Source organism: Somniosus microcephalus, unplaced genomic scaffold, assembly GCF_052327205.1.
Source record: "Somniosus microcephalus isolate GS21.2 unplaced genomic scaffold, FLI_Smic_1.0 unresolved_chr3, whole genome shotgun sequence".
In the NCBI taxonomy this organism is placed as follows: Eukaryota; Metazoa; Chordata; class Chondrichthyes; order Squaliformes; family Somniosidae; genus Somniosus; species Somniosus microcephalus.
In genome coordinates, this window is record NW_028225181.1 from 54,080,034 (window position 1) to 54,097,358 (window position 17,325).

The window sequence follows — 17,325 nt, forward strand, 5'->3', positions numbered from 1 at the left end:
GCTTTTCTCTCTCTGTATCTCTCTTTCTCCCGCTCTGTCTCTGTCTCCCTCTGCATCACTGCAAGGTCCAGAACCTCTCTCGCTCACCCTCTTATGCCCCTTCATGACGTGTGTTGATATGTACATTGTCCCTGTGTTTATCTCTCCCCCTCTGTTTTACAGATGCGGGTGCCGTGCTGATAAAAAAGACTCCCGCTTCCACAAACAATTCCCCAGGCATTCCGGTTAGCATCGAGTGCCTTTACACAGAAGCAGCAGCTGGCTCCGTTTTCTACTGGTACCGCTGGCATTCTGACCGGGAGCCTCAGAACCTTTTCTATTCTAACGTACCCGAAACGGTCGCTCCCTCCGGTCAGGTGGACGGTTTCACCGCCAGGAGACTCGACCATACCCACTTCTACCTGGAGTCCACCAGTCTGCGGTCCGCTCATTCGGCCGTGTATTACTGCACTTGGAATATGCACCGTGACATATAGAAATGGAGGAGCTTAACAAAAAACCCAAATTGGGCAGGAAATATCTGTGTGAGATTGATCTGTCTGTCTGTGCGTCTGTCTATCTATCTATCTATCACTCTCTCTATCTCTCTCTCTATCTATTTATCTATCTATCTATCTATCTATCTATCTATCTATCTATCTATCTATCTATCTATCTATCTATCAATCTATCTATCTATCTGTCTGTCTGTCTGTCTATTTATGTCTCTATCGATCTCTTTATCTATCTACTTATCTGCCTATATACCTGTCTGTCTGTCTCTCTGTCTGACTGTCTGTCTATCTATCTCTCTATCTATCTATCTCGCCATCTCTCTATCTATCTATACAACTTTCAATCGATCTTTTTAGCTGGCAACGATCTATCTATGAATAGCTCATCTATCTATCTAAATATCTATCTATATATAAATCAGCTGTCCATCGATCTAATATCTATCCATCTATTTTTCTATCGCTATCATTTACATCATACTTTATTCATAAATAATATGTCATTGGTTGCTTTTTTATTTATATTAATTCATGTTACTTTCTTTTACATAAAATAAGTTCGATAATTTATAAATTATGAAAAATGCCATTTCAATAATTTGTTTGCCGTATTCTTTAAAGCATGCTCAGTCTTTTAACAGGCAAATTAGCGACTGTTTACATAGCTTAATGGAAGAGTTGAAAGAACGGACGGCGGAATATGGGCAGGAATTATGCATAGCTCCCGTTTATAAGAGTGAATATTTACCAGGCTCACGCCATCAGAGGAGGTGCTTAACCAAACCGATATTTATGTCATCGCAATAGCGCTGGTTATCAGAGAGTAATAGAATGATACAACACTCGGTCTATCGTGCCTGTTTGCTTACTTTGAAAGAACCATCCAATTATTCCCTTTCCCCTGACCCGTTACCCTTAGCCCTGAAAGATTGTCCCATTCAAGTATTCATCCAATTATCCTTCGAAATTTGAATTGATTATGCTTCTGCCGCTCTTTCAGGCAGCGCCATCCAGATTATAACAGCTCGTTGAGGACGGAAATGCTGTTCTCCGTCTGCTCTGGCTCCTTCGATGATTACTTTAACTCTGTCTGCTCTGGTTGCCGAATCTCCACTTACCCTCACTGCTCTAAGAGGAGTACTTCACATGAAGAGGAAAAAATCATCTTAAATCTTTTAAATGTGTCACGAATGTTTTACATTGTGAAAAGGCGAGATGCCTCTTCAGACAAGTTTGCCACCGGGACACCTGTCTCCTGACGACTGTGACAGAACCTGTTGAAAACCGTTAACCCACTTCTCTATCAGACTCTAGGGGCCTTTTGATATGTTTTTTTTTTAAATCCAGGAGTTCATTCCCTAGACCTATGTAACCCTTTAATTCCCCTTTATAACATGTGAACTGAGACCTGAAACAAGAGAGCGCTTTGACCCAACTATGTTCTGTGTTTTATAGAAACGCAGACTCGTACAGGACAGGAGGAGGCCACTCGGCCCAGCATGCCTGTGCTGGTTCTTTGGAAGAGCAATCCAATTAGTCCCACACGACACTCATCACATTCCTCTTCATCTCATATCCTTCTATTCCTTTCTACCTCAATAAAGTATCTAACTACGCCTTAAATGCATCTATTTGCCTCTATTAATTCGCACAGCAACTTCCACATTCTCACCACTCTCTGGGCAAAGAGATTTCGCCTGAATTCCCCATTCGATTTATTAGCGTCAATCTTATGTTTATAAATCGCACTATTGGTCTCCCCCTATCCAATTAGCCCCAGTAATGCTCGTTCCACAATGCTCTACCGATTTCCCCCTTCAAGCTTTTATGCAATTCCCTTTTGAAAGTGACTATTGAATCTGCTTTCACCACCCTTTGAGGCAATGCATTTCAGATCATAAGAATTGATCAGTTAATAAAATTCACCTGATCAACCCATCTGGCTCTTTTACCGGTTACATTCAATCTGTGTTCTCTGGATACTGACTGTCCTGCCATTGGAAACGGTGTCTGCCTATCTCGTTTATTGAATCCCTCTGAAAACCTCTGTTATTTTTCTCGTTAACTTTCCCTGCTCCAAGGAGAATAATCCCAGCTTCTTTAGTCGCTCTGCATAACCGAACTCTCACATCCCTGGCATCATTCACTGTCTACTGAATAAACTTGATTTCACCTTGTTCATTTTCTCACCGTGATGGGGGCACTAATCCCAATTTAGTCAAAGTTACAAACATATGCGGTGTCCGTTATAAAATATTGTATTGTATTGTCAGCCTTGGTTCAGTTGGTAGCTCTCTCGCCACTGAGATAGATGATTGTGGGTTCGAGCCCTACTCCAGAGATTTGAGCGCATAATCTAGGCTGACACTGCAGGGCAGCAGTTGGAAAGACAGTATTGCAGGGGTTCGACACTGTCGGACGGGCAGTACCTATTGAGTGCTGAACTGTCGGAGAGACAGTACTGACGGAGTGTTGCACTGCCAGAGCTGCAGTACTGAGCGAGGGCTGCATTGTTGGAGGTGCCATCTTTCAGATGAGACGTTAAACCGAACACTCACTGCCCCTTCAGGAAGATGCAAAAGATCCAATAGACAGTATTTCGAAGAGGAGCAGGAACGCTCCCAGGTGCCCTGGCAAATATTTATCCCTGAATCAGAATCATTAAAAACGCATTCTCTGGTCACTTATCTCATTGCTGCCTGTGGCAGCTTGTTGCGTGCAAATTTGCGGCCGCGTTTCCTACATTTCAACAGTGACGACATTTCAAAAATTACTTAATTTGTTGTAAAGCAATTGGGAACGTTCTGAGGTCATGTGAGGTGTTATCGAAATGCAAGTCATTTCATTTAACTTTCGCAACATCCTGTTCTAACCTTGTATGTTGCTTTTGCTTAATAACCAACGTCACTTTGTGTCGGTCCCCAGTTGGCGCATTTTATCGTCAATTGCTCTCAACGATGCATTTTCATTTCCTGGCCTTTGCACTTTTATTTCTGGCGCCGAGTAAGATAATGATGAATAATTACAAGTGATGTACTAGTATCATCCATTCACCAAAGTAATAACATAGTTACATAATGCTAATCGAGCATATTGTTATCGAAGTTAGATATGAGCAATCAAATATTAAAAATCGATAATTTATGTTAAACTGCAGACTTTTTGCTTCTAAGGCAGTTAATATTCTTTTAGTTGTTTAAATGTTGATCGATAATTTGATGTTCTCTTTATAATTTATGTCTGCATTCCTTTACTTTCTTACCTAACTTCAATATAATCTCCAATCTATTGTTACATTTTAGATAACGCCAGATATAACGGATAGATTTTAATGCCGTAGAACTAGCGTTGCGAATCAGCGGCTCCACATCGTTGATTTTACGCCCGAGTTTAATTTAATAATCCAAATCAATTTCTTAATTTCTTCCGATTTTTTTTGTCGTCTCTGCCGCCTCTTTTTCAGGCTGTCCGCTGGAATGAAACAGACCGCGCTAACATGCTCTGCTATCGGCAATCCGCTGGACAAGGATTCACGTACATCGGGTATACATATAGGGGCAGCAAAGCTGAATATGAAGAGGGTTTCAAAACCGGATTTGTGATCGCATGAACCATGAACGATAAGATGTCCAGCCTGAAGATCCACAGCGTTAAACCCACAGATGCGGCGCAGTATTTCTGTATAGCCAATGATGGTGCGCAGTGCCGCAGACTGATCCGGCGTCCTGACAAAAACTGTCACAGAGAAACGTGTGGTACTCGTACAGACTCAACCCCCTTGTTACCTTTCATGTTCCGCTCGCTTCCGGGAGAAAATCATTTGAGAAAAAAGCGAGAGTGAAGGTATTTGCTGCGAAGCATAAGCGGACGAAGAGAAAGATGATGGAAAGAAAGAAGAAAGAAAGAAAGGGAAAATTAAAGAAAGGGGAATGTAGACAAATAAAGGATAGAACGAAATAAAGAAATAAAGGAACAAAGATAGAAAACAAAAGCTGGACAAATTTAAGATCCGGACTGAGGTAGTTGCCATGACGTCATTTCCGCTTATGTGGTTCTATTTTGCTTGCACTTAGTCTGCGCCTATCCCTTAAAGCCACAACAACCAGCGGAATGTTTCTTTGATCTTCCACAAAGAAGCGATTTCATGATAACCTCGGATTTTCCGATCGGAGGCTTCCTGCGTGCGCGCAGAGGCCCAGGTTGCCCAGGGGCGCACACAGTTCGCAAGCGTCCCGGGATCACGTGGGCCATAGGGAACCAATCAAAGAAGGGAACCCCCCTTCACACTTTTGACAGGGTTCTCCGCACAGACCTGTCAAAAGTATGAATGGGGCTCACTCAAAAACACAATAATACGTTAAATAAATTTAAAGAAACATCACATGTTTAAAATTAGTTAAAATTACATTAAATTAAAAATTTTAAACAAAAATGTAATTTTTGTGAGATAAATTGTAAGCTTTTTGCGGGGCTAAAAATAAACTTATCTTTCTTAAAAGGTTTTGTACATTATAACTGAGTGAAAAAAGTACGTTTTTACTTTATTAAACTCTTATGCTGTTAAAAGCAGGACTTACACCTGCTTTTACCAGGCGTAAGATTTTTAAAGGTTTCAGAGGGCGGAGGTTCTGCAGAAAGCGGAACTCTCTGCCTGCAGAGACCCTGCACCTGGGCAGGCGGTGGATCTTGACAGATCGGCAGTGTCGGTTTTCAGCGCAGGCGGTTCGCATGCCTGAAACCAGCACTTGCGAAGCCACTACGGGTGTGTACAGACCTCGTACACACCCGTGGGCGTCGGGAAATATTGGCCACTGTCTTTGCTGTGTTCTTTCTGGCATTAAGTATGTTCAAATGCATTCGCAATCACGGTTCTATACCTGTCAAACTAAAAAGGATAATTCATGATCTAAATGTTAATGTCACTGCGGTGAAATAATATTCAAGCAATCAATTATTAATATAATATAGTTGACTGTTTAACCTGTTAATTTTTGAACCGTATCTGTCACGAATATTATTTTAACGGTTCAATAGTTGCGGACATATCAAAATTTGTAGTTTTGCAGTTCCACTTCACCAAAAGCCTGACAAATGCTAGCCTCAACCTCGGTTAAATTTACCGGGCAGTGAGGGAACAGCATAGTTCTGATGTCCATATACCTTGATAAGACCACACTTGAAGTACTGTTCACTGTTCTTTTATTCTATTCGTTCCTGGGATGTGGGCATCACTGGCAAGGCAGCATTAATGGCCTATCGCTAGTTGCCCTTGAGAAGTTGGTTTTGAGCCACCTCCTTGAACCGCTGCAGTCCACGTGGTGAAGGTACTCTCATAGTGCTTTTAGGGAGTGTGTTTTCAGGATTTTGACCCAGCGCCGATGAAGGAACGGCGATATACTTCCAAGTCAGGGTGGTGTTTGACTTGGAGGGGAACTTGGATGTGATGGTGTTCCCATGCGCCTGCTGCCCTTGTCCTTCTAGGTGGAAGAGTTCGCGGGTTTGGGGCTTGCAGATGAAGAAGCCTTGGTAAGTTGTTACAGTGCATCTTGTAGATGGTACACACTACAGCCTCTGTGCGCTGGTGTTGGAGGGAGTGAATGTTTGAGATGGTGGGTGGGTGCTATTCAACAGGGCTGCTTTGTCCTGGATGGTGTTGGGCTTCTTGAGGGTTGTTTGAGCTGCACTCATCCAGGCAAGTGGAGAGCAGTCCATCTGAGCCCTGGCTTCTGCCTGGTAGATGGTGGAAAGTCTTTCGGGAGTCAGGAGGTGAGACACCCGCAGCAGAATACCAGTCTTTTACCTGCTCTTGTTGCCACAGTATTTATGTGGCTGGTCCAGTTTAGTTTCTGGTCAATGCAGACCCCCATGATGTTGATGCTGGGCGATTCTGCGATGGTAATGCTGTTGAGTGTCAAGGGGTGGTTGTTAGACGCATCTTGTTGGAGATGGTCATTGCCTGGCGCATGTGTGGCGCGAATTTTCCTGCCAATTATCAAATCAAGCCTGAATGTCGTCCGGTCTTGCTGCACAGTCTGTTTCACTATCTGAGGAGCTGCGACTGGAACTGAACACTGTACAAATATCAGCGAACATCCCTGCTTCTGGCCTTATGATGGAGGAAAGTTCATTGATGAAGGAGCTGAAGATGGTTGGGCCTAGGACACTGCCCTGACGAAATCCTGCAGCGATGTCCTGGGGCTGAGATGATTGGCATCCAAGAACCACAACCATCTTCCTTTGTGCTAGTTTTGACTCCATGGAGTTTCTCCCCTGATCCCCATTGATAATTCTAGTGCTGCTGATCCTCTTATACCTTTGTTAGACCACACTTTCAATACTATGCACAGTTCTGGTCTCCGTATATCGTGGTTAGACAATACTTGTAGTACTGTGCACAGTTCTGATTTCCATATAACTTGGTTAGAAAACACGTTGTGTTTGAGCACAGTTATTTTCTCCAAATATATTGATTATACCACACTTGGAGCACTGTGCCCAATTATTGCCTCCATATACCTTGGTTAGATTACACTTGGAGTATTCTGCACAGTTCTAGTCTCTATAAACCTTGAATAGACTGCACTTGGCATATTGTGCACATTCTGGTACCGATAGACGTTTGTTCGAACACGCATAGAATATTGTGTACAGTTATGATTGGACCACACCTAGTGTACTGGGTGGCAAAAGACTAAACTGTCTGGGTCACTTTTCTGTTGAAAAGCGAAAGCTGAGATGAGATCTGATCGATGTCTTTAGGATAAGGAAAGGTGCTTATATGGCAGATGTCGCGAAGATCTTTACATTTGTGCCGAAGACCAAATCAAAAGCCATAGTGTGTGATAGTTACTAATAAATCTGAAAAGGAATACAGGAAAATCTTCTTTGCAGAATGAATGATGACAATGTGTAACTTTCTGCCACATGAAATAGTTGAGGAAAATAACATGGATGCATTCAAGGGGAAGCTGGATGAGGGAAAAAGGAATAGAACGTTATTCTGATAGGGTGAGATGAAATAGGCTTGTCGGGTGCCTGGAGCGTAAGGACTGGTTGGTCCGAATTTCCCGATTCCTCGTAGTAGCCTCGATGTAATTGTGTGTAACAAGTGTCAGCGTAAAAAGGAGAGCAGAAATAATTGGCAGCAGGATCAATTTCCCGACATGTCTTGAAAGTGGCTACGATATCGGTTGCACTGGGAAAACCTGAAAACGCAGTTGCTTATAGTTGTACGTTCTAGCCACTAGGTGGCGCTGTATCTCCATTACCTCGCGAGCCACGACCTACTTTGGCACCGAATGACAACGCCGCCACAGATCTACGACTCCCCTTAATGTTGAACTCCGCTGGTTCTGCAACCCTTTCCTTATCTAAGGAAGTATATGCTTGCCTTGGAGGCGGTGCAACGAAGGTTCACTAGATTGATTACTGGGATGAGAGGGCTGTCCTATGATGAGAGATTGTGTAGAATGGGCATATACTCTCTGGAGTTTTGAAGAATAAGAAGTGATTTCAATGAAACATACAAGATTCTGAAGGGGATTGACAGGGTAGATTCTGAGAAGCTGTTTCCCCTGGCTGGAGTGTGTAGAACTAGGGGACATAGTCTCAGGATAAGTGATAGTCCATTTAAGAATGAGATGTGGAATAATTGCTTCACTCAGATGGTTGTGATATTTTGGAAGTCTCTGTCCCAGAGATATGTCAATGCTGAATCTTTTAATATATTCAAGGCTGAGATAGATAGATTTTTGGACTCTAGGGGCATCAAGGGATATGGAGATCGGGCGGGAAAGTGGATTTGAGGTCGATGATCAACCATGATCTTATTGAATGGCAGAGCAGTCTCGAGGGGCCGTGTGGCCTACTCCTGCCCTTACTTCCTCTGTTCTTATGAAAGAAAGCAGCAAAGAAAGAGAGTAAAGACGGAAAAGAGAATGAGAGATATTTAAAGAGAGAGAAAGAAAGAGCGCAATAGAAAGGTAATTCTGCAGCAAATCAAACACCATCAAAATCAGCTGGCAAATTCTCTGTGCGAATATTATTCATTCCTGTTAATTGTCTTTAGTTGCTGTCGGGGCGATTGCAAATGTTTGATGAAACATGAGGCTTTGACACGATGCCAATCAAACATGAAGCAGATTTAACCTGAAACGGAAATGTTTGTAAAACCAGCAGCCCCTGATTACATCTTCCACCATGAACCGTTTCAATTTTCTCCAACATACTGCCCATTCATTACTGGCACCATGCCAGAATCGACGTGAGCAGCAACTTTCTAACAGTTATCTTCGTTTTGTTGTTATTTAAAAAAATTCAGAAACGGTTTTTAACCAGTCGCAGGAAACAGGTGTCCAAATCTTGGCAACCCACCTTAGGAAAGATTTCAAGGCCATACAGAGCTTGCAGAGGAGATATACCAGACTGGTTCCAGGGGGTGTGTGACCTCAGTAATTTAGAGAGATCGGAGAAGCTGGGAGGTGGCGGTGTTGGGACTGAAGAACCAGCAGCTGTCAATCAGCCGCAAGAGGGCGGGCATTGCAGTGAGCCGGCAGCAGCTGTCAATCAAACTGAACTGCAGCCCAGAAAGCAGCTACTCGGCCGCCGGGAGCGCACATTCTTGTAAATCCTGGTCCGTTTCTCTACTGCAAACCTATAATGAAAATGCATTTAACTCGGTGTCTGTTGTCTGCGCTGCTGTTGCACAGTAAGACTCTCTCTGAAGTTTCAGCGACACCTTACTGTTAACCGAATTATGTTCCTCCTATCTGTAGGTGTAGCGAGCGGCAAAGTACAGCAAATTCCGTCTGTAATCTCCAAATCCCTGGACTGCCCACTGCGGATGCGCTGTGCTGCGGAGGGATCCTACAGCTCGCAGTTTTACTGGTACCGCCAGCTCCCAGACGGACAGCTGTTGCTGCTCTTCTGCTCTCTCAACTCCGAAAGCATCGAGCCGGCGGGAGAGGTGGACGGCTTCACCGCCTCTAGACTCGACTACACCACCTTCACCCTGGAAACGGCCCGCCTTCGAGCGAACAACTCGCGCGCGTATTACTGCGCCTGGCGACTCCACAGTGACACAAGGAGCCGGGGCGGTGCAACAAAGGTGCAGCAGAGAACAGGGCTCAGGACCGAACCAGCCGCTGCATTGCTGGATGCAGAAATGACAGCAGGGGTTAGATACAGGAACTGCACGGATTAGATACAGGATCAGCACGGATAAGATACAGGGACAGCACAGGATAGATAGAGAGTAAAACTCTTCATTCACTGGTTAAATACAAAGTTAAACCCATCAGTTAGATACAGAGTGAAGAATATCACTCACAATTTAGGCACAGTGTAAAGCATCGGACTCACTGGTTAGATATATAATGAGACGGACAGACAAACTAACTCCCCTTTCTCACTCCCTCAACATCACTGCCATCTCAGATGAAGCCTCCGTGCTTTTGCAGTTTAAAGGAACCCGAGACTCCAGACAAGGCCAGGGAATACACAATGAATGGTAGGACCCCAGCAAGGACAGAGGATCAGAGGACCTTGTGGTGCATGTATATAGACCCCTGAAGGCAGCAGGACAGGTAGATAAGGTGGTTAAAAAGGCATATCGGATACTTGCCTTCATTAACCGATGCATAGAGTATAAGAGCAGGGAGGTTATGATGGAACTGTACGAAACGCTAGTTAGGCCACAGCTGGTCGCCACACTATAGGAGGGATGTAATTGCATTGGAGAGGGTGCAGAGGGGATTCTCCAGGATGTTACCTGGGCTGGAGCGCTTCAGCTATGAAGAGAGACTGGACAGGCTGGGTTTGTTTTCCTTGGAGCAGAGAAGGCTGAGGGGGGACCTGATTGAGGTATACAAAATTCTGAGGGACATAGGTAGGGTAGATAGAAAGGAACGTTTCCTCTTAGTAGGATCAGTAACCAGGGGGCATAGTTCCAAGGTGAGGGGCAGGAGGTTAAGAGTGTATTTGAGAAAACAAATTTCACCCAGAGGGTGGTTGGAATCTGGGACTCACTGCCTGAAAGGGTGGTAGATGCAGGAACCCTCACAACATTCAAGAAGCATTTAGATGAGCACTTGAAATGCCATGGCATACAAGGCTACGGACCAAGTGCTGGAAAATGGGATTAGAATAGACAGGGCGCGATGGCCGGCCCGGACACAATGGGCCGAAGGGCCTCTTTCTGTGCTGTATAACTCTATGACTTTATGACTCTGCCATCAAAAAGACTGCCGGTGATTCGGGCTCCTCATTAACCCCACCCCGGCACTTGCCATTCCTGATGTGGGTGCCAATGAACACTTAAAGAGAGATTGGCCCCACCCATCCGAACATTCAACATTGGAGATGAGGGTTCAGTAAATTCCACTCAGTGCCCAGAGCTTTGAAATATGTTACAATAAAACGGCTCAGTGACATCAAACAATAAACACTCGGCTCTGTCTCGCTCCAGAGATGTCTGTATATCAGCTTTGGGTTGTGTTGCTGATGTTAGCGGGTAAGATGGATCTGGGCTGTGAGGTTTCAGCGATCCTCACTTTTATTTCCACGTGTGTCCCCTTTTGGATTAAGCCCCTCTTGGACACTGTTGAATCTTTGTCCCTCGTTTTACAAGTACTGATTGATTGTCTCTCTGTCTGTCTCTCTTCCTCAATCTGTCTCTCTATCTCTCATTATCTCCCTGTTGTCTCACTCTCTGCCTGTCTGCCTCTGTCTCTCTCCGTTATCTCTTTGTCTCACTATTTCCTTTCTTTTGCTCTTTCTCTCTCCGTTTGTGCTCCTTCACGTCGGCTGGTGTCATCTCTCTCTCTCTGCTTCTCTCTGTCTGTATCTTTCTCTCTCCTTTTCTCTCTCTGTGTCTCTCTCTGTCTCTGGCTCTTTTTCTGTCTCACTGTATCACTGCGACTATCTCTCCGGGTCCCATAACTCTCTCGCTCTCCCACTTGCACCCCTTCATAACGGGTGTCGATTTATACATTGTCACCAAGTTTACCTCTACCTCTCTCCCTCTATGTTACAGATGTGGGGGCCGTGCTGATACAACAGTCCCCCGCTTCCATATCCAATTCCCCGGGCAGTCCAGTAAGCATCGAGTGCCTTTGCACAGAAGGTAAAGCTGGCTCCTATTTCTACTGGTACCGCTGGCAACCGAACAGAGAGCCGCAGAATCTTTTCTATTCCAACGTCCCCGAAACAGTCGCTCCCAGCGGTGAGCTGGACGGTTTCACCGCCAGGAGACCCGACCACACCCACTTCTACCTGGATTCCACCAGTCTGCGGGAAAATCACTCGGCCGTGTATTACTGCGCCTGGAGTCTGCACAGTGACTCAGTGAGATGGAGGAGCTCAACAAAAACTCTGAAGCTGCAGCAGCTAACTGGGAAATAGATCTGTCTTTTTGTCTATACGTCATAGTGTCACAGAATCATAACGGCACACAAGGAGGCCATTCGGCCCATCGAGCCCGCGCTGATTCTCTGAAGAGCAATCCAGTCAGTTCCATTGTCCCGCTCTATCCAAATAGCCCTACAAGTTCATTTCCCTCAAGTGCATAGCCAGTCTCCCCTTGAAAACTTTGAGTGTCGCAGCTTCCATCACTTCCGTCGGCAGCGAATTCCAGGTCATCACCATTCGCTGCATCTAAAATTATTCCTTGCATAGCCCCCTGTATCTCTTGCCCCAAACCTTAAATCTGTGCCCCCTAGACCTTGTACCATCAATTAGTGGGGAACAGCCTTTCCCCATCTAGCCTATCCAAACCCGTCATTAATTTGTACACCTCTAACAAATTACACTCAACCTCCTTTGCTCTAATGAAAACAAGTCGAGCTTCTCCAACTTGTCCTTTTAGCTAAGATCCCCGGAAACCTTCTCTTAAATCTCCTCTGCACCCTCTCAAGTGCCTTCACGTCCTTCCTAAAGTGTAGTGACCAAAACTGAACGTTATACACCAGTTGTGGCCTAAACAGCGCTTAATAAAGATTCAGCATAACTTCTGTACTTTTGTACTCAATACCTCTATTTAAGAAGCCCGAGAACCCATATGCCTTGTTAACCACTCTCTCAATATATCCTGCCACCTTGAGGGACCTATGCACGTTAACTCCCAGGTCCCTCTCTCCCTGCACACATTTCAAAACTGTGCCAACAAGTGTATATTGGCTCTCGCTGTTCCTTATGCCAACATGCATCTCCTCACACTTCTCTGCATTAAATTCCAGCAGCCACATGTCTGCCCATTCTGCTAGCCTTTCGAGGTCCTGTTGCACTCGATTGCTATCTTCCACACTGTCTGCCACGCCCCCAAGTTTGGTGTCATCGGCAAATTTAGAAATTCTACTCTGTATTCCAATATCCAGTCTGCCTGTCTGCGTGTCTCTTCACCTATCCACCCATCTATCTGGCAACAATCTATCTATCAAAATCTCATCTATCTGTCAAAATAAAAATCTTTATAGCATCTGTCTATCAATCTATCGATCAAACCATCTATTTATCTGTTGCTGTTCTGTGCATCATGTTGTATGAAAATTGATATATATACGTTTGAATTCTATTGATATTGATTCATCGTCTTACTCTCTTTCACTTCAGACTATGTCAATACCGTATCAAGGTTTCGTATGTCCTTCTCGGTAAGGTATCCTTTACATTTTAACAACAGATTATGAGCTGTGGTAAATGGGTTAGTGTTAGTGTTGAATGAATGACCGGTGTAATATTAGAGGGAGTTATGCTTAGCTCCCGATTATACCACTGTTTCTCAAGCTCACGCTATCAGAGGAGGTGCTTATCCCAAAAGTTACTTTCGCTAACGCAGTAGAGACGAGCGCTGCGTTCATTATCACAGAATTATAGAATGATACAGCACAGGAGGCCATTCGATCCATCGTGCCTGAATTCGCCCTTTGAAAGAGCTATCCAATTATTCCCTTGCCCTTGACCCGTTTCCCAAAGCCCTGAATGAATATCGCCTTCAATTATGTTAACATTTCGTTTTCGAAATTTATAACAGAATCTGCTCCCACCAGGCTGTCAGGCAGCACATTCCAGATTATAACAACTCGTTGAGGACAGACGTTCAACTCATCACAGTCTCTTTTTCTTTTGGTAATTATCTTAACTCACTCTCCGCTGGTTTCCTTGCAGTAACGTCGATGTAATTATATGTAACAAGCGTCAGCGTCTGAAGGAGGGGAGAAAATATTTGGAAGCAGGATCAATTAGCCGACACGACTTCAAAATGTCGACGATATCGGTTGCACTGGGAAAACCTCAAAACGCCGTTGCTTATAGTTGTAAGTTCTAGCCACTAGATGGCGCTGTATCTCCATGGAATCCTGTGCCACGACCTGCTTTCGCACCGAATGAGCAATGCCGCTGCAGATCTACATCTCCCCTTAATGTTCAACTCCGCTGGTTCTGTAACCCTTTCATGTTCCGACCATTTTGCACCAAAATGCAGTTAGACTTCCTCATGTCTGCACTTTTATAGTGAAGTGACATGAGAAGCGCCTGTAAATGAATGACCTCCGTACTGCTTTCACTGCTTGTTTGATTTTATTCAGGAACTTAATAAACTGCACATTGTGATTGATTAAATAAGAAAGACAGGAAGGAAGCGAAGAGAGAGGGAAAGAAGGCAAAGCTTTAATGCAAAAGGTGAGAAAGACACAAGAGAGAAGGATAAACCGACCGTGTTCAGGTTGGCAGGCTGTAACTAGTGGTGTGCAGCAAGGATCAGTGTTGGGGCCTCAGCTATTTACAATCTGTATTAATGACCTAGATGAAGGGACCGAGTGTAATTTATCCAAGATTGCTGATGATACAAAGCTAGGTGGGACAGTAAGCTGTGAGGAGAACACAAGGAGTCTGCAAAGGGTTATAGATAGACGAAGTGAGTGGGCAGTAAGGTGGCAGATGGAGTATAATGTAGGGAAATGTGAGGTTATTCACTTTGGTAGGAAAAATAGAAAAACTGAATATTTTTAAATGGTGAGAAATTTTCAAATGTTGGTGTTCAGTGAGATTTGGCTGTCCTCGTGCAATAAAAAGAGAAAGCTAGCATGCAGGTACAGCAAGCAATACGGAAGGCAAATAGCATTTTGCCCTGAATTGCAAGGGGGTTGGAGCATAAGAGTAAGGAAGTCTTGCTCCAATTGTACAGGGCCTTGGTGAGACCACACCTGGAGTACTGGGCACAGTTTTGGTCTCCTTATCTAAGGAAGGATATAGTTGCCTTGGAGGCGGTGCAACAAAGTTAACTAGATTGATTCCTGGGATGAGTGGACTGTCCTATGATGGGAGATTGTGTAGAATGGGCCTATATTCTCTGGAGTTTCGAATAATGAGAGGTGATCCCATTGAAACATACAAGATTCTTAAGGGGATTGACAGAGTAAATGCTGAGAGGTTGTTTCCCCTGACTGGAATGTCTAGAACTAGGTGGCATATTCTCAGGATAAAGAGTAGGCCATTTAAGACCGAGATGAGGAAGGATTTCTTCACTCAGAGGGCTCTGAATCTTTGGAATGGTCTGCCGCAGAGGGCTGTGAATGATGAATCTTTGAGAATATTCAATGCTGAGATAGATAGATTTTGGGACTCTAGGGTAATCAAGGAATGTGGAGATCGTGCTGGAAAGTGGAGTTGAGATCGATGATCAGCCATGATCTTATTGAATGGCGCAGCAGGCTCGAGGAGCCGTCTGGCCTACCCCTGATCTTACTTCTTATGGTCTTATGAAAGAAAGCAGCAAAGAAAGACAGTGAAGAATACAAAAAGAATTTGAGAGATTTAAAGAGAGAAATAAATAGAGCGAGAGAAAGTTAATTTTGCACCAGTCAAACACCATCAAAATCAGATGGCAAATTCTCTGCACAAATATCCTTATTTCCTTTTAATTGTGTTTGGTTGCTGTCGGGACGAATGCAACTGTTTGATGCAACTTCCGGCTCTGACGCTATGCCAATGAAACTGAAGCCGATTTATACTGAACCGGAACTGTTTGCAAAAGCAGCAGCCACCTAATTACATCAACCACCACAATGCGCTTCAATTTCTATTTTAGTTTTTAAAAATTGAGAAAAGGTTTGCTCCAGCCCCAGGAAACAGGTGTCCAAACCTGGGCATCGTAAATTAGGAAGGATGTCAAGGCCATACAGAGCTTGCAGGAGAGATGTAGCACAATTTTCCCACAGGGTGAGTGACCTCAGTAATTTGGAGAGACCAGAGAAGCTGGGAGGAGGCAGGGTAGGGAGTGAGGGACCAGCAGCTGTCAATCAGACCGTGAGGGGGCGGGCACAGAAGTCAGCGGGCAGCAGCTGTCAATCAAACTGAACTGCAGCGTCATAAAACCGCCACCCGGACGCCGGGAGCGCACATTCTTGCACAACTCTGGCCCGTTTCTCTTCTGCAAACTGTTAATTAAAATGCATTTATACCGGTGTCTGTTGTCTGCGCTGCTGTTGCACTGTAAGTCTCTCTCTGAAGTGCCTGGGCGGAGTTTAGCTGCAAATGTCAGCGATACGTTTGTTTTAACCGAAATATTTTCCTTTTATCTGTAGCTGTAGCGAGCGGCAAAGTACAGCAAAGTCCGTTTGTACTATCCAAGTCCCTGCACTCCCCGCTGCAGATCCGCTGTTCAGCGGAGGGTTCCTTCAGCTCAGAGTTTTCGTGGTACCGGCAGCTCCCGGACGGACAGCTGTTGCTGCTCTTCTACTCTCGCAACTCCGACAGCATCGAGCCGGCGGGAGAGGTGGACGGCTTCACCGCCTCTCGGCTCGACGACTCCACCTTCCACCTGCAAACGACCCGCCTGCGAGCGAACCACTCGGGGCTGTATTACTGCGCCTGGAGCCTTCACAGTGACACAAGGAGCAGGGGCGGTGCAACAAAAACCTGCTGCAACAGAGAACGGGGCTCAGCACCGAACCAGCCGCTGCTTTACTGGGTGTGGAGTCAACGCAGAGGTTGCATGAGAAGGGCAGCGGGGGTTAGATAGAGGAACAGCACGGACTAGAAACAGGGTTACCTCGGATAAGACGTAGGATCAGCATGGGATATATACCATCATTCACTGGTTAAATACACAATAAAACCCTTCACTCAGTCGTTGGATACAGAGTGAAGACCATCGCTCACAAGTTAGAGACAGTGTGAAGCCTCTCACTCACTGGTTAGATATATAATGAGCCAGACAGACAGTATAACTCCCCTTTCTATATATATTTTTATATTTTTTATCCACCATTTTGTTTTGTGACTTTTCCTTTTTTTTTTCTCTCTCCCACATGGCAGCTGTATTTCACTCTCTGCCAGCGCATTTCACACTTCATTTAGAGCCATTGTCTGTTTCTTTACCTATCCTATTACTATCGCGTCTCCCCTTGAATATCTTTTAATGTCTCTTCTTTCATCCCCTCCCCCATTTCCCGGCCCCAAACTGCTTTTTGTTTCATTTCCTGCCTTTTCTCAGTTCTGTGGAAGGGTTTCGACCCAAAATGCTGACTCTATTGCTCTCTCCACTGACGTTGCCTGGCCTGCTGTGGTTTTGCAGCATTTGCCGTTGTTATTTCGGATTTCCAGCATCCGCAGTATTTTGCTATCGTATCGAGTCAGTACAACTCCCCTTTCTCACTCCCAAACCCCAGCCGCCATCTCAGGTGAAGCCTCCGTGCTGTTGCAGTTTTAAAGAACCCCAGACTCCGCCATAAAAGAGAGGAGGCAGACCGCCGGAGAACGGGGGACGTCATTAGTCCCGCCCCGGACCTCACCACCCCGATATGGAAGCAAATGAGCAAGTAAAGAGAGATTGTCC